General features: G+C 48.5%; 1 long non-coding RNA gene across 2 annotated transcripts in view; it reads right to left on the minus strand.

Annotated features, from left to right (window-relative positions):
• Positions 1-5,493: 5,493 nt before the first annotated feature.
• The window catches only part of LOC144166414 (uncharacterized), a 345,992-nt gene continuing 327,474 nt past the window's right edge, over positions 5,494-24,011 (minus strand). The window contains exon 4 of one of the 2 annotated variants that reach the window (XR_013321673.1): positions 5,494-5,532. This is a non-coding gene — a long non-coding RNA (uncharacterized LOC144166414). Of the gene's footprint in view, positions 5,536-24,011 lie in introns of both variants that reach the window. The other variant, XR_013321674.1, reaches the window with a different exon arrangement.

The following is a 24,011-nucleotide window of genomic DNA, read 5'->3' on the forward strand; positions in this document are numbered from 1 at the left end:
TTGCGCCGTTTTGCCGCACGGAATCAAAGCGATCGAAAGCTTCAGGCTCGAGTTGACATATAGATAAAAGAAGAAAGAGAAACCAAACAGGGAAAAAAAGCGGGCGGCTTCATGCAGTAGAGCAGCACTAGAGAGTACTGCGTAACCAGCGTCAGCAAGAAAGTTCAGCAGTTGCATACACAAAGGAACATGCATCCACCGCTTAGGTACGGCCTGGGGGATGCCCTGTGGCTCCCATTGGAGGGGTTAGGACCACTACAGATCCTTTCATTCCAGTATTCCGTACCACGGCCACTGTCTTATTGCTGTAGCTCGCCTCCACGAGAAGTCCTTATCTAGGCAACGGTAACTGGATTCGTATGCCCCACCAGGAACATCTACCACCGCGTCCACCTGGAGCACTTTCTGTCGTACAGAGATAGGTGGGTCAAAATTAACACGGAGCCCTCCACAACGGCGCGCCTCACCGCCTGTGTAGCGTCGGCGCGGTAAACGCCACAATCAAAATCATCACCATTATGCTAAGCATGGCATCTTTCACAATAGAAATGGTGCGCTGAATCGCCAGGATACGACAAAAAGCGCTGCTGGTTGTGGGACAAACATCAGCGCAACGTGCCTACACAGGCAAAAAGCACTGATGTTTGACACAAAGCCGTTTTGGAAAGGGACTCTCTGACACTTTTGATAAACTCCTGCACCCTTTCCTTCGCGTCAGGAACCACTGTAAAAGCTATAGTTATCGCCAGCACGAAGCCGCACTACGTGATTTGCTCGTCGCAGCAGACCCGTATTCTGTTTCTGCTTTGCTTTTGTGGCATTTTTTCTGAAGTTGCTGTCGAAAGAATTTATTGCTGGAACTGAAACAAAGCCGGCCAATAGATCCTGCATTGCTGTAATGACCTACTTTGAGCGCTTGAAGAATGCCAGGAGGGGGAAAGAGAGAAAAATCTTGCAAGCAAGTTTTTAAGTTGTCTCAAAAGGGACCCTCCAACACTCTTTGAGCAGCGCTAGTAGAACTGTGCGACGTTGAGATTACACTGCCAGGAATGCCTTAGCCAAATATTACACGTGTATGTGAAGCGGTGAGCGCGCAAATCACTGTGAAAGACGCGGAAAAACCAACCGTGGTTTCTTCAATTTTCCTCATTATGCACCCCTGGCATGGCCTAAACGACGTCATTGAGGCCATGGCTGCCGTATCGGCTGCCGCTGGACAACTTTGCGGCCTATTTCTCGCATTTCCTGTGACGATCCGCCGTTGTTACCGCTGTGTATCCACCTCTTCTATGCCTGAACCTGTACGCGCAGTTTTGGCGTTTCTTTTGTGCTTTGAGTGCGCGCGAAATTTGAATGACGAACTAAATACTACCCTTTCAACGACACCACTCGACAACAAACGATTATGGCTTCAAAAACGCCATAGCAGCCTGAGCTCGCGCTTGCGAGCGCCAGCCATGCCTGGAGAAGGAGGAGGAGGAGGAATGCGTTTAATGATGAGGAGAAGTCAGCCTGGCAGCGATCTTGGCTTGCTTCTCAACATGAACACGAGAGGTGCGAAAGGTAATGAAGCGAAGGCACAAAAACTCATACAGCCACTACAAACACAAATAAGCACACACAAACTGACAGACGCAGGATCCCGCGCACAGCACACGCACACCGGAAACAGACCCCTCCACATTGTGGAGAGGAGAAAACTCCCCAGCACGTGATATATCGAAGGCCGCCGAAGAGCACACCTCGAGCCGCCCCCTTCTCCGGGAGAGAGTCGCATCTTTCGTCGCGCTGCCCGCGGTAGGGTGAGAGGTAACAATCATACGCGATTTCTAATCGCGCGTAGTTTCGGTGGTAGTGAACGGATTTTCATAATTCTTGCTGGAGGAGATTGCTGGGACATGCGTTTACCCATTACCCCAACATACATTTCTAAGTAGTGGATGGTAAGTGCTGCAGGGCCCCTTTAAGGGCATAGAGCAGTAATTTCTGGCTGAGGTACGTTGCTACCTCGTAATTAAAGTTCTGGCTGTGGTGCTTGACAACGTCCGGCAAGCATTTCAGATTCCGAAAAGAAAGCTGAAAAATGTGTTGCAGGGTTCCTTCGAAGGTTGGAAGACGAGGGATTTCGTATTACAAGAGAAGTACAGTCGCGTTGCAACTAATTTTGGCGCTGCATGCGCAATGCGTGTTTGCGCATGTGCGAAATGAGAACCAAACTCGCCGACACACGTACTGCTCTTGCACGGTAGCCGTTGTCGGTGTTGCTACATGGATCTGCTTGTACGCAACGCCATGTGCGACCTGAATCTCGTTAAAATCAGAATTAGAATACTAAAATGGTAGCGCGAGCGAATATGTCCTGTGCTGATCCCCCAAGGAAGAGCAGGCAAAGTATACACACGAGTTTGGTTTCCAGGACGTAAACAATGTCAGGTAAACGATGAACGCGCGCATGCACGCTTGACGTTTCCTATAAGGGCGATATGAACTTAGCCTGCTGTAATAAAATACCAGAGAGGTGTTGGTCCACACGCCTTCGCAGCAAACAACGCGATACATAAATGAACAGGGCGATCGATTGCTCCAAAGGAGACGGAAGCGCGGGGCGAACGCTGTTGTTGATGCGTGCGCTATCGGCGCTCGCAACTTCGTGCGCAGGATAGAAGAGTGCCTCGGGCACTTTGTCATCGACGAACCTTTATCAACATGATTAAGCCTTTGATGCCCAAAACATTATTATTTTGCCTAAGTGTGTGAGAAGTTTTTTTATGATCTAGAAGAACTTCCGACATACCAAATATGAAGTCAGAAAAAATTTTTCGTTCATTAGGACGGACACTGGGCAACACTGGGTACTGGCTACCCATATATCACTTGAACGAGAACGCTACCTTCATGAGCATGATTTATGGTTGTAGTGAAGAGAATAACGTAAAGCTTGTGTTGCTATCATTTGTAATAACAACGCAATTGCACAATTCTGCTGACCTGTCGCTAGCCCCATGAGCCACCCAGGCTAGATGCAAGTTGACAAGCGTAAACAATATTTTTTTGCAAATGAAAGAACGTGCTGCTGTCTCTTCTTTATTTATTGAAGATCCGGAATATTTTGTCTGTCAACAGATGGTGGTAAATATTCAAAAAAACCGTAAAGTGCGGGAGAAAAAAAAATGTTGTTTGAGTTGTTGCTACTGAGTAACACTGGGAATCAAAGGGTTAAAGGGGCACTAACACAAAATTTTGAAGGCGAAATAACTTCGGGGATAGATTGGAGGGAACACATATACATCATCTGCAAAATATCAGCGGCGAATACAGCCTAGAACATATTTAAAATCAATTTTAAAGTGTGCGAAACGCAACCGAGCAGCCAGCAGAGGACCACGCGCAATCGACATCCCGATGATATGGTGTAAATAAACAAAATCTAAACACGTCACCAGTTTGTGTTTGCCGCTTCCTCACTGCCGGCGTTTTTCGCCGGCTCGCCCGGCTCGCCGCTCGAATCGGAGGGCCGGAGGGCGGAGCTTCTGCTCTCGAGAACGAACGACCCGATCGTTGACGGCGGAGGCGCCGTGATTTCGTCAGCTCATCGGGCAGCTGGCCGCGACCAAAGTTCTACAGCGATTCCAGGCACTCTGTTTCTATTACTGTTTATTACCATTGGATGCGAAAACGACGCGCCGGAGGCACGAAAAGCCCACTGAGCTAGCCGCACGGTCGCTGTGCAGGCGGCGGCCACGGCCGCGAAGTGGCCCAGGCCGGCGCAGGTAGCTCGAGTGATAGCTTGTTACCGCTGCACGAAATTGTCCCCAAGTCCCGACCACGGTGGCTTACATGAGAAAGGAGTTAATGATGCGATGGCGGGTTGCATTAAAAACTGTCATCTGCACCGCTTACGAGAGCGGCACTCGAATATCCGCCGCAGTGCTAAGCCGAACACATCTGTAGGCGGACCTGTAGGCAGACCGGCCGGCTGCTCCTAGCGCGCGTCTTGCCACCCACCGTCTCGAGCGTCGCGCGTCGTTCTTTAGCCGCGGTAGCATTTGCACTCGCAGCGCCTGCGTCACATCCACGGTCGCTTTTTAATTAAGCGCCTCACGAGATCAGTACGTGGGGGCATTCGCAGAAACTGCCGTCGATGCGGATTCGACAGTGCTACGGCGGCTCTGCTCTGTGATATCCCTCCGACGGTCACGTGGTCAGCTTTGTTCACACAAAATCCACAAAATCCATCGTTTCGCGGCACTCGCTGAAACCGAAACTGCGACTGGCCGCATTGAAAATGCCTCTAATTAAACAACCGTCGCACGCTGAAGCAAATGAGGTGTCTACAGGTTATAAGTAGGTCACTAGCTACTCACCGCAACAAAAAAAACAAGATGCAAAATTTTGGTGTCAGTGCCCCTTTAAGCCTGCTTTCTTTTTCCGACGCGGTGTGCAGAAACAGCAGGGTGCAGGCGTTGTTGAAGTTAGTGTCCGACTCGTCGACGGCAACTGCGATGTCGCCGCCGACGTTCGGTGTACAGTCGGGATTATTTTAAAACTGATCGCGGGAGCATCGATACGTCGCTGTGCATAACGAGGACAACAAATGTACAATACGCGGCACATGAAACGGAAACACGAAAATATGAATCACAACCTGGGAAATTGAAAACATACTGCTCGTTGAGGTCTAATAATGGCGCGCTATTGGTATATTCAGAAAGCCACACTCCCAACTTTGCTGTTGCAATTAACTCGCGCGTCATTTTGACTTCAAGGGAAATACATGGCGCTATTTGCGTGTTCCGATTCATGTTTTCGGGTTCGCGTTTCATTTTCCGCGTATTATACGCTGTGCATTCTCCATCTGACGAAGCCTGCGAGCCGGGGTGTCCAACCACTCGCGGTGCTGTTGAATCCTATGTGGCCTCGAAGAAATTATTTTTTCTTGCAACGATGTCGCCACTGCTTCCAATTCCTGAAATATGGCAGTGCCGGTGGTTATTGTAGCGTGAGCTACACTGGCCGAGGTTGAACAGTTTCGCGCGGCTCCTGGAGAGCCGTGCTCCACATGCTCAAGGAGCAGTGCCGTCTCACGGCGCACAGCTGGCGCGCTGGAGCCGGCGCCGCCGCTGCGACTGGATTGGACTGGATTGGGTTGGATTGCAAATTGTTTTAGCAGCAGTAAGCATGATAATCAGCTAATCCTAGACAACCAGGAAACCTAAGAACAACCAGCTGAACCTTAGCTCACGCTACGTATATCCTGGCATAGCCGGGCTAAGCCACTGCTAATTTTTGCGCACACCACTTAATCGTCCTTCCAAAAACAGCGGAGAGTGGGTAAGCGCGCGTTGGAGCTAAGGACCAGGCCAGCGGCGCGTAGCTCACCCGGTGTCGTTGGGGTTCGGCGGGTCTCGGCGGAAGCAGCAGCAGGCACTTTTCCAAGAAGCGCTGCGCTGGGCCGAAGACCTGGGGGGCTTCGTGGTGGACGCTTGGCGGGAGAGGAGGACGCAAGGGAGCGGCACCGGGCCCCGACTTTGTCTGCTGAGCAGAGAAAAAGAGAGAGAGAGAGAGATGATGTTTAAAGGGACCCTGCAACACTTTTCTCAATTTTTTTTCTAAGTCCTAAATGCGGGCAGAACGTAGTCAACAAACACATCGAGTACTTAGAACACAGGATCACAATTAGTAAAAAATGGCTGCTCAATGTCCGTCGGTAACATGAAAACTTGTTCAAAAGGTCCATCTCTCTTTCCCGAGTCTTGCCGTTCTCTGAGCGCTCGAATTACGTCATAGCAGCAATGTAGCGCCTCTCGCCTTCTTCCTTTCTGTTGCAGCAATAAACGCATTAGGCACTTAAAAAAAGCCACAAAACAAAGCAGGAACGGAAGGCGCATAGTTCTGCTGCGACGAGCGTATAACGCTGTGCCGTTCCGTGCTGTTCATATATCTTTGTGAATGCTTCCAGACGCGAAGGAAACAGGGAAATCGTTTATCGGAAGTGTTGTAGCGCCCCATTAAAAGTGCGAATTCTTCTTGCAAGAGGGCTGGGTGAGAAAACAAGTCTCCTTTTAGGGTATGAGCCAGGAGGTCGAAAGCCAATAATATTTACAATTGATCCAGACTGTTCAGTTGTTAAGACGGCGCGCTCTCATTTGTTCCGACACCAGAAATCTGTTTGATGCGCTACAGCCGGCTTACTCTTGCCACAGAAGGGCGCGGGGCACGCGGAGGAACAAAAAGTTAGCAGTAGCTCAGCTCGGCTGTGCCAGGATATACGTAGCGGGAGCTAAGGTTCAGCAATCCAATCCAATTCAATCCAGTTCAGTCAAGTCCGGTCCAGTCACTGCTCCCCGCGTATGCGCAACACGACTCTACAGGAGCCACGTGAAACGGCTCTCAAGCGGCTCTGGCGCATCGCCAGACTTGACTACTGCGCAACGGAGGGGCACAGCTGGGCATGCTCAGGCACCGGGGCGTCTACCGCGGCTATGACGTCACTCTTCTTGAATGCGAAAACCGGCGAATGTGCCAACCCAATTCTCTACACACCCGTACTCCAATCCAATTCAACCCGATTTAATCCAATCCAGTCCAATCCAATCCAATGCTCGTAGCGCTTGCGCAGCACGGTCCTTCAAGGTCCACATGATACTGCTCCACCTCGGCCAGTGTAGCGCAAGCTACAAAACTCATCAGCCATTAATTTTCCAACTACCGCAATGTTCGAGAGAACGCCTTCCTCCGAAACACCACCCACCCCCCTTTAGGGATAAAATATTCAATTTGCCTAAAGACCCCAACGATCGCCAACCACCTAAAAGCGATGGCGATAGCACCAATAAGTGGACAAAATAAACGCGAATCATCTATTTATGTGTTGATGCTGTCTGCGTTGGTGTGTTGATGTGTTGTTGATTCGTGTGTTGAAGTGTTGATGCCTTCCGCATTTGACTTAAAAGTTCGCCAATTTTGTATTTTTTCTCGATATGACCGCAGTTTTGGTTGGCTGTGTGGCCACGTATTTTTACGTTTTCGCTCCTGACCCAAAAGTTCACCCATCTCGTATTTTTTACTTGATATCACTGTGCTTTGGGCTGGCGTTCTTTGGGAACTTTACGGTATACGCTGCTCGTTCGCTAACAAACCCCCCCACTTCCGAGTCAACAGAGAGAGAGAGGGGGGGAGAGAGAACTTTATTGGGAGAAGCTGGTGATCCTAGGCTTCGGCCAAGGGCCCTTGGGCTCTACCAGCGTCCTCATCCAGCTGGATGGCCCAGACTTGATCCGCTGGGTCGGAGCCGAGCAACGCGGTCTCCCTTTGCTCCGCCTGAGTGATTCTGCGCGCGGGTGTAGCCGCCTGTGGGAAAGCCCATATGACATGTGCTAGGTCTGCCCTTTCCTTACGTTTGTGGCATTGAACAGTACAAGTTTTTTTTCGTTGTAGTGCACCGGTCATTATTACAGGGCCTATGACAGCCATGGTCAGCTGTAGAAAGCACCGTCCAAGGCCGCACTGCGCAAATTCCAACGACTCAGGGTCAGGTGGTTGCGTGCTCTTATATGCATGCAGTAGGCCGGTAGGCGATGTATGCGTCGGACCCTTCGCCCATTGGATGCTCCCCTGTACATATTTGCGGCTTCTCATTTAGGCTCTTGTGTTATTTACATCAACGTTTCTTTAATGGTAACGTGTCTGTATTTAATCCGCATGAAATTTACCTAAGTTTCGTAAGGTATGATCCATCCCATGTGGTTTTTTTTGTTTTTTTGCGAAGGCTGTAGCAATTATTACTACAAGTATGGGGCCTGAGTTGCTCATAAGGACCCATGTATCGTACGTTTCCCTGAAATTGAATGATATTCTTGTAGCCTTATGCACTTCACCCTTAGGGGCATAGCATAACGTGGAAAGCGAATCTCTCCTGGAGGACGGCTTTTAGGGGCGAATAGCTCAGTTCGTACGCATAGCCTCGATATTTATAAATAGGTATAGCCATTTTGGATGCCCGTCTCAAGTCCCCGAATTGTAAACAGATGTCCTATAATCATGCTTCAAAATTCAACAGCAGAAATTTTGGTGATTTATATTAATTTGTGGTATTATTGTATTTCCTGGTGCCGTTTAACATGCGAGCCCACGCAGAAAACTGGATGGAACTTTCCTTTGGCTTCTAGTGCCGGCTGGCGTTGAAAACAAACGCCTTTAAATGGAATGAACGCTTGTTTAATGAATGAGCTTGCACACCCATTACATTCTACGCGTTGTACAGTTGAACCACACGTGGCCAAGTTAACGTGGTGTTTTAGTTGCACTACACACATTTTTTCATGCAGGGGTGTCATTACCCGAATTTGCTGGACAATCTTCAGAATGAGCGCAATCGATCGGTCGATTTACAATCAATGAATCGATCAATCAATCAATCAATCAATCAATCAATCAATCAATCAATCAATCAATCAATCAATCAATCAATCAATCAATCAATCAATCAATCAAAATTCTGTGGAGCTAAGGAATGTAGGTATACCGCAACAAATTTATTGAGTGCTGCTTCAGCAGTTTTATTTATATCCGCGTTCCTCGATGACGGTTACACAGCCTCCTCAACCTCACGTTCAACCTTACCTGTTTTCAACCGTACCTGCCTGGCCATACTTTCGTCGCAATCAGCATGGCCCTGTGAGGGTGTTTGCGTAACAAGACCCTAATACCAGACATCCTCCAAACGTACAAACGCAATTTAACAATTTCTGGCTGATAACGCAAAACATATAATGTTCCCTCCTGAACGTTCTCCTCTTTTGAGTCACACGCTGTTCGCCCTCAATATAGAGAAATCGGAGGGGAAAAAAACCCACAGACGTCACCCACGAGAGCCACTTCCATGCGTGGTTTCCCCGCCCAATCTCTCCCGGCGGTGCCCCGCTCTTCCCACGCGTTGCTCCTTCACCAAGGTACAAATGTCAGCGCGCAGTCTGCGTTCGACATTATTTCGCCCCGACTCCAGGTTAAGATTATTTTCATCTCGGCTCAGTACATGTCGAGCTGTTCTTAGCCGCCGGCACCGATAGAACACAAAGCGCTCCAACACCCACTTCGTCCTCGACACTGCAGCGTAAAGCAAAAGGGACATGAAAGAAGTAACGCCACGAAAAACAAAACAAAAAAAAAAGAACATTCGGCGTAATCCGTGAGAGCAGTTGCGTTGCCAAAGTTCCATATCTTGAAGTCAACAGGGCGAAGCGAAGGTGCAGGCAAACACGGGGCGTGCTTTTTTTCCTTCCCTCTCTTCTATTTTCCTCCCTTTCTTTTCTCCAAGAAAAGCGAGACGTCAGAAGAAGGGCGGTGCAAATAGAAAGCACTCCAAGTGGAGAATTGTACCGTCGCGGCGGCAAACAGAATTCTACCCGACTCAGCAGCGAATATTTGATAGCGCAGAACGACCAAATTCGCACTCGCACGTCCGGACAGCGAGTGTGCGTGTGTAGAGAGAGAGAGAGAGAGAGAGAGAGAGAGAGAGAGAGAGAGAGAGAGAGAGAGAGAGAGAGAAAGAGGAGGGAGACTAGAAGCAAGTCGTGGTTCTGGAAATGGAAAGTTGGTTCCTCGGCGCAGAGTGAACGTGGCCAACGGAGCGTGACTTCCTTGGAACTAGGTTATTACGTTTGCTCGCTAGTTTCTCTCCACTGCGAGGCCCGATCTTGGTTTTATTGTGACGTTCTTCGGCCGCTAATACAGTAGCAGTGAGAATGAGGTTGGCCTTGCTGCCTGCGCGGTGGAACACGTTGGACTCAGAGAGGAAGCGAACAGGGAGTAAAACCGAAACTCCCGGGAAGAAGCGACGAACTGAAGAAAGCGTGCGCAAGCAGAAAATTATGTCCGAGAAAAAGCTCGCACTCTGGGCTCCTGGAGCCCAGAGTACGCCTCCAGTGGGACGTGCTTTTATAGACGATAGTATTCCTTGTACTATTTAAAACCAAAATTTTGGTATGTCTGTCTGTCTGTCTGTCTGTCGCCCCGATTCAGCTGCCCGGCCAAAATTTAACACAGTTCTTGATCAAGAAGTTTATAAAGGCATAATCTTTCCTAAATACTTTCATCTGGTACAATAGTTCGCACTTGTTAACATTGTTGAGCAAAAAAGATTCGTTAGGTACGTTTGAAGCAAAACATTATTGGACAACTGGTTGATTGATTGTTGGGTTTAACGCACCCAAGCTACAACTGGGCTATAAGTCGCGGCGTAGTGGAGAGCTCCGGATTAACTAGGATCACTCGGGGATCTTTAACGCGCGCCTAAACCTTGACACACGGGCGTTTTGCATTTCACGTACATCAGAAACAAAGCACCGCTGTCGGGATCGAACCCGCGCCCCTGGGCTCATCCGCACACCACCTCAGCCACTGAGCCACCACGACTGCTCAATGTGTAAGCGGCACTCGAAGTTTTTTTTTTTTTTTAATAAAAATTGACGTGTGCTCGATTTCCAGAGAGCAATCTAAAATAACGCGTTGAAAAGAATATTTTGACATAAACATACACAAAGAATTTCCCCCCTGAGCCTAGACCTTGTGGCGGCATTCCAAGACCAACAGTAACGAAAGGTTCTAATAGACAGTACGCGGGAAAATTGAATTGACGTGAGTAAACGCCTACCGTGTTTATGGTGGTAGGCGCGATATAGAAGCCGAAGAGCGTGAGGGGGAGAGAAGAGACGCATTTATTTACGTGTCGGGGCAGCAGAAGACGACATTTGCAGTCAAGCGAGAAGATGCGCGGTAAATTTTTCATACAGGGTTCCTTCATGCAGCTTGGCAATTAAAAGCGGTATGGTGCTCAAACCGAGTCCACAATTTCAGTAGGTTGAAGCATTGGCTAATATCAGGAAGTTTTATCTTTGGGGACACACCTGGAGGACTGTAGAAACCGTTTGTGCACCGCCATAGCCGTTACGCCATACTGAACATTAGGCCACTGGACCTCCAAATCCACCAGTTACTGTTTACGGCTTTTCAGAAGGCCCTCTACAGAAAACAATTAAGGCAGCTTGCGGTGCGAAGACTGGGAAAACAGCGAAGCTGACGGGCATCTAGCTTACTCTAGCTTCGGTTAAGTTTGTGCGTGGCTATGCTTGAAGATTGTGCTGCTGATCCCAAGGAAGCGGACACGATCCCGGAGTGCACTCATGGCAATGCGCTCATAGCAATGGTTAGTTTCATCAATAGCATTTTTTGATATATTTTGATCTCCAATTGAGCGATAACGTAGCAGGGACATTCTCTGGCCTACCTTTTCCAACAGCGAAGCTGTTCAGCAAATCGTTAGTTTCGCGTCCACCGTTAAAAATACTAGAAAATGCCGAGCACACGTGAGCGCGCGCACGTGTCCGCGTGCCTCGCGGCGATCACCCGGCAGTAAAATAAACCAAGAAAACGCCGAGCGCTCGTGTGTGCGTCCCTCCCGGCGACCGCCCAGCGTCCCCGGCGCACGTTTGTAAAGCCAAACTTGAGAGATTGGGCAAAAAAATCACACCAACCCTACGCCGTGAACGATTCCGAGGGTGCGAAGCACTGGGACGCAAGTTGTGTATTGGTGTGTGATGGGCGTAATCGTCCGCCAATCCGATTCAATGTAATCCAAATCAAATCCAATCCAATCCAATCCAATTCGATTGAATGCTGCTCGCGCATGCGCAACACTGTACACGTACGCCAAGGCACGCACAAAGCGTGGTCCTAAGGTGCTTCCAATCCAATACAATCCGACACAATTTAATTTGTTCCAGTCAAATCCAATCCAACACAATCCAAATCCAATCCAATCAAATCCAATCCAAACTTGAGCATATTCGCCGTAATTGTGGCCACACTTGCTCGTAACGTAAAGGCGCGTACCCCTCCAAGGTGATGTCCAATGGTTACCACTTCTAAGAAATAGAGGAAGCTCACACTTATAGCAACCATGTTGGTGTAAATTTCGTTGCGGCAGCGAAGAAGCAAATCGGCTGCGATCGTGGACCTAAAGACGCCGTGAAGGTCGTTAAGGTTGCATGCACCTTTTTACCATCAAGACTTAGGCGTTAGTGCGAGCTTGCTCCATCTTTTTTTTTTTTTTTTACAGAAGGGCCTGCTGCCCTATGGCCAACAAATGCTTCCTAACTACTATAGCACCATATTATCTGTGCCTTAGTTTAGTTGAGCGTGTCATGAATGAACTGGCGACATGCCGCTTGCGAGACAATGGCCCTTACTATTGCCCTGAATTTGAGGACAGCTGCGTTATGTAGTTTCATTTCTGTGGCCCTGTTTCCTGTTGACAACTGTCATGACACCTGACATCGTAGAGGAGGGCTCCGAATTTCTTCAGATCAACTGGCGATCTATTTTTGTGGGCCGAAATCTCGACAGAAGATTTCCTTCTTCGTCTGAGCCCAATCGCGTGGTATCAAACCGCGACCTTGGGCTCAGCAGATCAACGCCTTAGCCACTGCGCTACCGCGGTGGGTACATTTCATTATTGCATGTGGTAAGTTTTTTAGCAAATTCTTGCAACTAACGTTGGGAATTTTTAAAGCGAAACCGGCGAACGGAGACATAACAAGCTGATAGACACTTCCCGATAGAGTCGAACCTCGTTATAATGAAGAAGTATCGGGACCGCAGATTAGTTAGTTATAACAGATAATCGTTATAACAGTACAGACGAGGTAAAAATCGGCTATAACAAATTCACAATCTGACTCCCGCAAAAATGCTTGATACAAAAATGCATTTTTTGAGTCTTCGAACCCACTATACACAAGGTAACTCTTAAGGAAAATTTGACATCCACCTCAATGCAGCCATACGGCTGCAAAGGAAAGCTATTGGCGGTGAGATGTTCGAGTGGCGCCCCGTGGTTCTGACGTCGGCTTAGGGACACGCGCCGTTGTCGTCTGCTACACTCCGCTTGTGAGGGGCAGCAGTGCCTGTGCTACAAATCGACCGCTTGGATGCTTCAGTGCACTAAAAAGCGTATTTACAGTAATATAGTTTTTTCGCCAGCTTCTGACGCATCTGAATGATTTGAAGCTGCATCTCCCACAAGTTTGCAACACATAAGGGGAGAGAGAACAACTTTTCTCAGAGCATCGGTCAGGAGATCGTGTGTCCCCTGTCCTTTCTGTCTTATTCGCGCGGTTCAGCGCTCAGAACTCCTCAATAAGTATTCACATTTCTCAGGCTTCCATACAGTATTTTTGAGATGCTCTTAAGAAGACCCAACAGTCTAACGCTACGTTGTTAACAAGCAGTGGGCCCCTACACCCACATCGCGAAGCAGGAAATAAAGCGGCTGTCTTCTATTTCTATCGTTGTTGACTTGTATCAGATGAATGGTTTTTTTTTTCTCTGTGCATCGCGTGAACGTTTCTGCGCCGTCACAAGCGTCTTAATAGTAGGTTTGGAGATGTTTGGGAGGCTAAAAAAGATCGTGTGGATATTTTGTTCAGGCTGTATGGCATACATTATCTTCTTCACAAATTGGCTTTCCTTATGGCTGCGTGCCAGAAGGTGCATATCCGCAGCGTGCATTGTTTATTCAAATGCAAATACAATGAGAAGGTTTGCGCTACTCCACCGCGATCCGCCTCAGGCAACGTTGTTCAGAGTACTCGAAGGTGGATTTCGTGCTCCGAATTTCTATCTCGACACACAATTTTCGCCTTCGTCTGACCCCAATCGCGTGGGATCGAACAGAGTTCTTAGGCTCAGCAGCGCAACCCTTTAGCCACTGGGCTACCGCGGTGGGTATTGCTATCATAACGAATTGACTCTAAACCCGGACAGTTACGGCATGATTACGATGTTGAAGGCTTGATAAAGTCGCTAACGAACGCAATAAAAACTATAGGTGCATATATACAAGAATCAAAACCGATGAAGATGTCCAAGCATGCAGCTCTTTATTGTTTTGCAACTCTTCAAGGCGTAAAAAACAAATCCCGCTCTACTCGGGATGGCGTTCTGTTAACTGAAGAAAATGACTCTTACTCTCTTTTCCTGGACTGAAGACGCGGCCTACTAATCAGGTCAGTTTTACTGTTATTAAAGTTTTCTCCTCATCCTCCCTCTCCTCCGCCTCTTGAGTGAAGTTTTCCAGTAACGCATATCTGAATATTGGGAAGATATGGCTGTTGGATACGCGTAGAAATACCCCTCCAGATGTGAACAGACATAGTGTTACTGTACTTTTACCATTGACCTGACTCGTTTTGCTCAGCAAACCTCCATACTGTTTGGAAGCCTGGTATAAAGCCAGCCCCCGCATATACACGCCGTGGGTGATTTGGAACTGAACCTGCAGTTTTTGCTGCCCATAGTGAATCCCGGCATACATCCATGCCATGACAACGTCAAGTGATGTGATACAATACTTTCGAGCGTTCCCCAAGGTAGCAAAAACTGTTTTACCTTACATACGATTACCGGGAATCGTAATGACTTCTGCCAAAGCCGACGGCCTTGAATGCCCGGAAATTGTTTTGGTCTTCTATTCTCGCTGTTGTCAGTTACTAGCAGGTGGCTGTGCCCTTTACTCGAAAGATCCCTTTGCTCGAAAGATTGCTTAATACAGAAGCTGACGCCTAGCTCTGACTTTTCGGGGTCCGTACAGGACCGGCTTCGCAAGGGATGGGGTGACGCCGGCAATGTTTCTTCCATAGTGGTATCCAAAACTATACTTAACTCAAGCCTTGAGCTAGTATATGCGATTTTAAGTTTATTATTATGATAAAGAGTTACGCACACGTGAAATCCAGCGCGGACGTCAACCGAGCGCCAAGAAACAGCAGGAGGGGCGAGCCCGAGTGAAGCAGTTTACAAAAAAGTAAGCCGAAGTCACGGAGGCTCGGTTCGGAGCGCCGCCTGTGGTCCCGCTCGCAGCCAATACAGCTTTCGGTGTCCGAGATTTCGGTGCACGTTAAAGATCCCCAGGTGGTTTAAATTAATCCGGAGCCCTCCACTACGGCGCTCCTCATCGCCTGCGTTGCGCCGGCGCGTTAAACCCTACAGTCAATCAATTATACAGCTTTCTTAGAAACTTCGGAGTTTCTGAGAAAGCTGTATAGCTTTTCTTTGTAGCCGTATGGCTGCATTGAGGTGGATGTCAAATTTTCCTTCACAGAAACTTACTCCACCTTTGTGGTTTCCCCTAAATCTGGTCGATTAAGGTAACTCTTACCTTTCTCTTTGTGGCATTTTAAGTTCAATGAACCGGAACATGAGTACGTGAAATTACAACACAGCAGAGTTCACTCGACAAAACAGGATTACGTCCTTATTTTTTTGATGAAGGATGTGACCTTCGTCTGGCGGATACTCACAGCACTGAGCAGGATGAAGGTTTACAAAGTGTCCACGAACAAAATGGCCTTTATACTTCTGAAGTTTTGGACTACGGGGTGTTTTTCCAATTAGCTTCTCAGCCTCCTGGTCAGATATTTCTTCGCTATATCCGATATCACGCGGCTCTCACGGTTTCCCCTTCGTTATAAGAGACATACCCAGCTTTCTCGCTCAAAATTGCGACCTCTCAGGAACCTAGGGAAACCACTTCAGGAAAGTGATATTTGCCACAAAGCAAGACGTCAACGTGGAGATGAAAACGCTAAAACACCTTTCCAGGATTCTGAATATTTTATATGCAATTCGCTGTCAAATCTTACTCCCCGTGCATTTGTATGGGATAGTTTCCATGGCTCAGGAACCTAGCCGCAAAACGTACAAGACTTGAAACTGTGCGTAAAGCAAGTTCTCTCGCCCAATATTAGCCGCGCAAAATAACTTTCAATTACGCTAAATACCTACACGATAATCGCTGTTGAAAAGACTGCCATGAGCGGGAAAGCTGTACATGATTAGTGTCATTGAAATGAAGCGTGAGTAACCAAAGTCTGTATTTAGGTCGCTATAGCCGATAATTCGCTATATCAGTGTTCGTCATGGCGAGGTTGAACTGTACTCTCAAAGTCCACTAACCCTATTCAGGTGCAATGCGCGTGTCGCTAGCACAAACAAAAGCCCGCAAACAGAGTACCCACCAATAAGTGTACGCACGGCGTCAAAGGTTTCCCGGGCGCGATTTTGAAAATCGAAGTCAATTTATCTGCGGCCTGGTTGCTAACCTGCTGCTATGCGTAAAGTGATCACCCTCTGATGTGTGATTCCTCGCTTAGGAAGGCAAATTAAGAGCTGAGCCATCAGACAGCATGGCATCGATTTTTCGAAATCGCGCCCCGGAAACATTTGACGCCGGGTATACATTGGGAAGTAGATTGATATTGTACTTGTGATGACGATGCTGGCGGTTATGGAGGTGGTGATATTAGTTAGCTGCTTTTACGTTTGGTGGGAGGAAGTAGGAATTATAACTGTTTTAAGCAGTCTACTGGCCGTAATTGAAACATTAATCCTATTGCGAGATCTTTTCATGCGACCTGACGATTCTTTTGGTGAAGGTGACATGCTTTCTTTCACATGTGCTTCTCTGCAGTATTCCACCGGGTACTGTCATGAAGCTCTATTTGTTCATAAAAGTACCCCTACCTTAAGCAATAGAAGGCACATACCGCGTTTTACGCTTTACCAGTCCCAAAAGCAAGCGAACGCGAAAGCGTGTTCTATGAAGTGCAGGAACCATTCGTGTGTGTTCTTCGGAGTTACAGAACACCATGAACGAGGCCATTACAAAGATGTGAGTAATAATTGCACCATGCGGTTGAAGCATCAAGGCATTGTGCTCCGACAATATGAAGTTTCCCATCATGAGAAGCTTGATTCACAGCTGTAATATTATATTTGCAAATTAACCGCATATGTCATAATACGGTGGTGTATTCGCCTGCCTGCCTCTGCAAGAGCAGCATTTATGGTGTGACCCTCACACACCCAAACGCAAAGCCAGGGTAAGATTTTGTGCCATTTTAATGCCTTTCCTTAGGCTTTCCAGTTTGATAGATAAAAGAAATGCTTTGCGACTTAAACTTGGTATACAGGCTACGTATTGACTTTGATGCTGTTATTGGCAACAAAACTAATTTCATTAGAACTAAATGTCCATTAGGAATTAGTATCGATGCACCAGAGCCAACTCAGTTTGGTTACGTGAGGGCACAAGTTATAAAAGGTGTAACGGCTCTATAGTGACCCAGCATTGGTTGTCGAATATTATCTGGTTGCGTCGGGCTAGAATTCTTTCTATACAGTTTATATGAAACGCTCCTGTAAGGCCCCAGAAGAAGTGAACGTCGTCATGCGTGCAGACGTTACGCCTGACCGCCGATGAAGAGTGCAAAGGTTTCGCAAAAAAATAGGCGCATAGTTAGCGCAGAAGGACGCCCTGCCGTAGACGCGATAAATGATTCGAGACATGCAGAGACGCAAAAATAGTTGCGGAGACAGAGGTAGGTAATGAAAGCAGCCTTGTGGAGACCAAAACCTCACCGTTCATTTTCGTTTAAAGCGAAGCTGCGAGCCTCTCGTTGGTCGTAAATTTAAAGTCGTAAACAAAAGAACTTAGGCAGGACCCGGTAGTAGTTCTCGCCCAAGACGCCGAGCGCATGCGGCAGGCTAATAAATAGTGCAGCATAGAGCTCAGTGTTCGTTTAAATAAAGAAAATCACAAAACAAGCATCTAAACTGCATGATGGATGATCAGGCGCCGGTGAAAATGGGACCCCCCCCCCCCCTTGTTTTCTGGTAAAGACAAGGTTTGCAGCTGCTCTAGAATGGGGAGGGGGGTTGACGCCATTTGAAGGTTAGCGCATGCGTCAGTCTAGGCAGGATTCAGTCATTGTGGCATTGTCGGAAACGAAAGTGCGGACGCTGCCGCACGCTTGGCACACCAAAAAACGCAGACCATATCTATTCCGTTATTCAGGAAGGACGCCGCTAGGACTCTCCGAAAACTTGCTCGGGAGGCCACGCTATGGAAATGGAGCAACCAAGAGTTCACGAGCGCTCGTATCCATGCCCTGGACCCCCATCTTCAGCGCCCCCTCCCATTAGGCCTCCCACGATCTAATGCAACCATTCTTTGTCGCCTCTGGCTTGGAGTCGCATTCACAAATGCTTACTCCTATTTGATTGGAATGGCAGCCAGTGAGGTGTGCGAAGTCTGTGAAACACCAGAGACCATACGACATGTCCTCAGCGTTTGTCCACGGTTTTCAACCGAACGCAGCCAGCTCTCTGCGACTCTACGACAGTTAGACTCTCGGCGCCCGTTCTCTGAGGAGACAATCCTGGGCCACTGGCCTTCTCCGTCGTCTGCGGACAAGGCGACAAAAGCGCTCGTTTCCTCAAAACGACGGAATTGCACAAAAGACTGTAGCGCAAGACTACTCTCTACGAACTGTCTGAACTTTAGACAATGTCTATAGTGTCCTACCGCTGGGCATACCACTCCACGCTCTGTCCGTACCTTTCCCCTTCTTTTTCTATTTTCCTCTTTTTCCTCATTGTTCCCCTTTCCCCCGTGCAGGATAGCATACTAGGCCGTAGCCTGGTTAACATTCCTGCCTTTCCTTTACTTTTTCTCTCTCTTCTCAGCAGGTCTCGCCCAAGACGCCAAACGCATGCGTCAGGACCCAGCAATTGTCGCCAGAAAAGCCCAGTGCAAGCCACAAGGTAGCCGGGGCAACGAGTAACATTTCATAGCCTCCCCAATCTGCATGTGAAGTGGCTTACAACAGCTGCGTTGCACATCCACGTTCGAAGGGCGTACAGGTGCCGTCAGAAGTAATTGGAGCACGGGAGCTGTGGCCGAACCGCATAGGAGCGCCGTGTAGCTGCACCGGCGGCAAACGAAAGGAGCAGAACACGTATGCGCGCCTGCCGACGGAGATGGCCCATCTATACTTTTCAACCCACTTCTTTTACCGCGGCTTCAAATTATTCGTAGCATACTGGTTTGAGCGATGGCGCGGGTAGTAGAGGCGGTACCTGGCAGCGTCGCTCACACACTTACAGCACACGCGAGCCGCTGGAGAAGCGTCGCAATCGCAGAGATCTGAAGTGACAATTTTTATTTTCTAATATTTTAGGTGGGTATGCTATCAGCGCCATCGCTGAGACCATTATGCTGCGAATAATTTGCTCGAAGCCACGTTAAAAGAAGTGAGTTGAGAAGTATATATGGGCTATCGCCGTTTCAAAGCACGCATGCGTGTTCCGCGCCGCTTTCGTTTACCTGTGGTGCCACTACACGGCGCTCCTATGCGGCTCCGCCACAGCTCCCGTGCTCCAATTACTTCTGACGGCACCTGTACATTTTATTATGTGAGCGGTTGTGAAATTTTTTTATACGTATCGGTTGACGATTACTCCACACGGTTATGGAAAGATTTGGTATCACTGAAGTCACATTTCTCAATTGATGTTGTTGGTATATTGCTCGAAAGAGAATGAGCCCAGCGCGTAACATTGCCCGATTTGCTATAACGCGAGACACGCTGTCAACCTTCTGTGTCACGGTACAAATAATGTTACCGCAGCTGCGGAGGGTCCATTCGTGAAATGACTCAATAGTTGGCTAAAGGGCACTGTTACGACCACAGCAGAACGCTTTAATATAAAAGAGCGTTTATCCAATTTTATTTCAATAACGACGCTGAATATGCCTCAGCTTCGCATATCGTCTGCATGAAAAAATCTTTGTAGAAGTGAAATTTTTCGCACTCAACAGCTAGGGCACGGCCGCTTGATGGGCCCTGGGCTTTGTGTATTCTTCTTCAAGGGCTCGTGGAGTAACTTTCTGGCCGACTTTTCCTCTTTTCGGCTGGAACGCTTTACAGAGCGACATTTCGGCTGGTGTTTATCACGTCTAAGTGCGCGCGCATCACCGGTTGCCCCTTTACGTATGCACGGGTGGGGGAGGGGGTGTGCAAGGGGGCATGATCGAGCAGCCTGGCTTCAGGTGCTCACCGATGACATGACTGTTTGCTTTCGAAATATTTCAACGTGGAGGTCGTACGGCCAGATGCAACCTAATTGCTGTCCTCCGTGGTCGAGCGGTTGGGTTGATAAGGCCAGGCGGTAACATCCCTACTCCGCGGGAGGGAAACGGACAGCCACGTGTTTGCCCGCTGGAATGAAACTGTAGTTCTCTCAACTTTCACTCAGCTGATTAGCTAGGAAGCTTTTCATCCACACCTCTTTACTGACCCTACCTGTCCAGGCTGTGGGGCACTCGACACTCGCTACCATTCCCTCTGCGAATGCCCCGCAGACCCGTACCCCCCCGTTCCCTCCCCTCACCTGTGGGAGCAGATGTTGCCTGACCAGGGGGAATCAGGCCAAGTCCTGACCACCTCCCGGGCCCTGGTGGTCGCGGCGGCCCTGTGGGCCTCCTTAACCCCCAATACCTGATCCCGATGGACGAAAAAATGTATTCCTTCCTTCCTTCCTTAATTCTCGTGAGCTGTACGAGCAACTTCGCCCACCAATACGTTGCCGATGATTACGCAGTCACCTGGAAGCCACTGAAATATTATTTCACGGCCGTCTGTGATGGCTTTATAGAATTTCTCTCTAATCTCTGTCACCAGTTGGTGGATGGGGCAGTAGCGCAGGGCTTCGCGTTAGCTTTGTAAGGCAGCCTTAGAGGCAGAGAAGATGGCCCACTTTTCAGGAGTAGCTCTAATAACGTGATGAAGATCCTCACGAATGGCTGAAAGTTCTGTAGCTGTCGAGCTCGTGGCATGGCCCCACGGAATTGAGTTGTGGTTAAATCTTCTGGTACTACTACCGTACCTGCCGATGTGGATGGCATTACTGAACCACTCGCATGTATATGTTTCCGGTCGCTCTAACGTTCATGCACTAATAGCCCCGTAAGCTGTTGAAGGCCCAATGGGAGCACGTAGGCTTTTCTTTCAATGCATTTCTGGAACGATGATACGGATCTCACTTTGGGGCAGGCACCAAAACGGGGTGGACGTGTAACAGCAGGAGCGTACCTCGACTGTATTTAAGCCCTGTGCGCTGTGATAATGGCTGAAAACGCAGATCGTTGTCGATTCTCAGGAAGCTGCGCCAGGTGGTGAGATGACAGACTCATGAAGAGACGGATGTACAGGCGTGGTGTCTCAGTAGCCACATATTGCTACTGGGTGTTCTTGAGCAATGCAAATGGTACCCAATATTGATGCACATTGCGGCAAGCTAAGGAACGTACGCAAAGCCTGCGCTTGGATGCTCTGTCTAACCCCAAAGTTATTGCAGCAAGTGTTGGAAATTTCTGGCAGGATGTAACGCAACACTCTTAAAAAAGTGCACAGTACAGCTGTGGCATTCCTCTTGCTGATGTCGCCCACTACTATCCAGCAAGAAATCTGAATATGTGGGCAACGGTGGTAAGTTTTTTTATGGCAGGCCCATGTGCCCTCCATGTCCTGGTCAATAATGACACATAGGAATTTGCGATGCCTGTGGAATCGGCCTGCGGGTAAATGCGGGGAAGTGGGCCTGCGGGTAAATGATGCATCAACCGCGCACTTCTCCCCCGAGGTGCTCAGACCTTGCCTTTCTGTGTTAGATGGGGTTACGTTGGCCGCCTTTTGAAGTCGTGCCCGTGGCTGTGGTGGGTTGACCCTCGAAGTCCGGAAGCAAATGCCATCCGTATAAATGGAGACACAGACCCGTTCGGGGACAGCTGGCACAAGTTTGATGATAGCTAGGTTGAAAAGCGTTGGGCTTCGCACCTAACCTTGAGGAACACCACGTTGAATGAAGTGCTGTGATGCTGAGCCGTACGTACTCCGTCATGACAAAGAAAGATCTTACGGACAAGAAGCTATCTACCCATGGGTAAACTCGCCTACCAAGTCCGAACTGCTCAAGGGCGTCTAGAATGGCCTCATGACCGACATTGACATAGGCGCCCTTAACGTCAAGGAAGAGGGCTGCTGAAAGGCGTCCGCTGCTTTTTTCTCGCTTAACAAGTCCACCATTCCGTCTATGGAGGAACGCCCGGGGGAAGAGCACTGAATGTTTTGTTTATAAGCAGAGTGCCGCAACTTCAGTGACTGTTATTAAACATCATAACAGTCATGAAATGGGTTTTCTACTGCATGTGGATGTAGACCATTTCTGAACAACGAACAGACGTTCTGAATGCTTGCAGAAAGCGCACGATTTAATTTGTGCATCATGGCCTTCATCCGCTCATTCCTCCAAATCCGCTAGTCCAGGTCGGGGACAATGCCTATTTTGAGGGCGCCAGGGCTTAACGAAAAGGTATACGAGAATCGCTTTCCCGGCTCCACAACTCCGCTGCCACCTATCGGCCATTGCCTACATGGACGCAGCGAAAGTATAATACATGTTGTGATGGCGAGAGATGTAAAAATGAAAATTGTGATGTGTTCAAGGACGACTTCCAAGATAAAACTCAGTTGGGTGGTTGCTCTTAAACAAAACATTTCGCCGAAGCTGGCCCTATATGGAGATCATTGGACAATAATGTAATTCAAAACCAATACACCGCGAAGGAGGGTCCATAAGTTGCAACGTTTAGCACCTGTTTGCTAGTACCCCAGCAGCACGTCCTCGGGGCTGCATGTCTCTGGTTGGTATTTTACTGCGTTTCCAGTCGTTTTCAGACATAGCGAATGCAAAATGATGAGCAGCAGGAGCTAGGGTGATCTGATTTGGATTGGAAATTTCACTTCTTTAATGCAATACTAATGTGATTCGTAAGAGATTTTGTTCTTTCAAAATTTAGTGCTCTTCTTTCAAGCCCAGCGAAACCTGTTATAGCGGTTCCTGCGATCATCGAAAGCGCGCGGCTACCTAGACTAATGCGGCGAACCATCTGGTTTAAGTTTATAAAACAAGCGTTCATTCTTCCTCCTCTTATTTCACTGTGTGAAGAAGGATTAGCACCGAAGCTGGGTGCATATCAAGGAGTGCGCGAAACAAAACAATGTCTTTTGTACTTCGGGATTGAGCATACTTTTGAGCATACAAAACGTAGATGAACTCGAGCTTTTTTTTTTTTCTAGCGGGAAAACACGAGGCTGTCCGTTTTCCTCCCCCCGTCGTAGGCATCTTACTGCCTGTGTAACACACCAACCCAAACCGTGGACCTCGGAGGACAGCCGCCATTTCACATCGGACCGTGATACATCCACGTTTGAAATTGACACCAGCCAAACGGCCATGTCATCGTTGAGAGCGTGAAGCCTGGCTGCGCGTGCATGTCCCCCCAATCTTCGCCCTCAACCCGTGCACTGACAAGGGTTCAACCGGTGATGTGCGCATGCCTAAACGAGGAGGCTACCGTTTTAAACGTCGGACTAGAAGCCCTTGAAAGCCCTCCGGTATTGACGAGAAAAACAGCGGTCAAAACGACACTCTTTGAGGCCCCTTAGAAGCAACGCAAACATCAGCTCTTGCGACGAGAAGAATCCGTTTTGTACACGATTGTGCTGACGGATATTAACCGAGAGATTAACCGAGACATTAACAGCTTCACTGTAAACGCTAGTATCCTAACACGGTGCTATAAGAAACGAGTTTCTGTAATGGGGGGTAAATGTAAGACAACGTGCGCCGGACATAGTCTGGTGCTATTAAACAGTTGATTGATTGATTGTAGGGTTTAACGCGCCGACGCAACGTAGGCGATGAGGCGCGCCGTAGTGGAGGGCTCCGGATTAATTTTGACCACCTGGGGATCTTTATCGTGCGCCGAAATCTCGCACACACGGGCGTTTTTGCTTTTCGCCTCCATCAGAAAAGCGGCCGCCGCGGCCGGGAATCGAACCCGCGACCTCGTGCTCAGCAGCGGCCATTAAACAGTTGCCGCGTTACATGACAAACATTTTATGGAGAGTTACAACGGCGCTGTTAACATGTGCGACATCCCCCGCAGTTTGGAAACTTCGTCACAATGTTTTAAGTAAACCATCTTTTTCGGCGCAGTTAAACCCTGCGCCACCGAAGCATGATTATCTGTTTCTGTAATCCCTCAAGTA

Source organism: Haemaphysalis longicornis, unplaced genomic scaffold (assembly GCF_048455015.1).
Source record: "Haemaphysalis longicornis isolate Haplotype H1 unplaced genomic scaffold, Haemaphysalis longicornis Haplotype H1 scaffold_17, whole genome shotgun sequence".
Classification (NCBI taxonomy): domain Eukaryota; kingdom Metazoa; phylum Arthropoda; class Arachnida; order Ixodida; family Ixodidae; genus Haemaphysalis; species Haemaphysalis longicornis.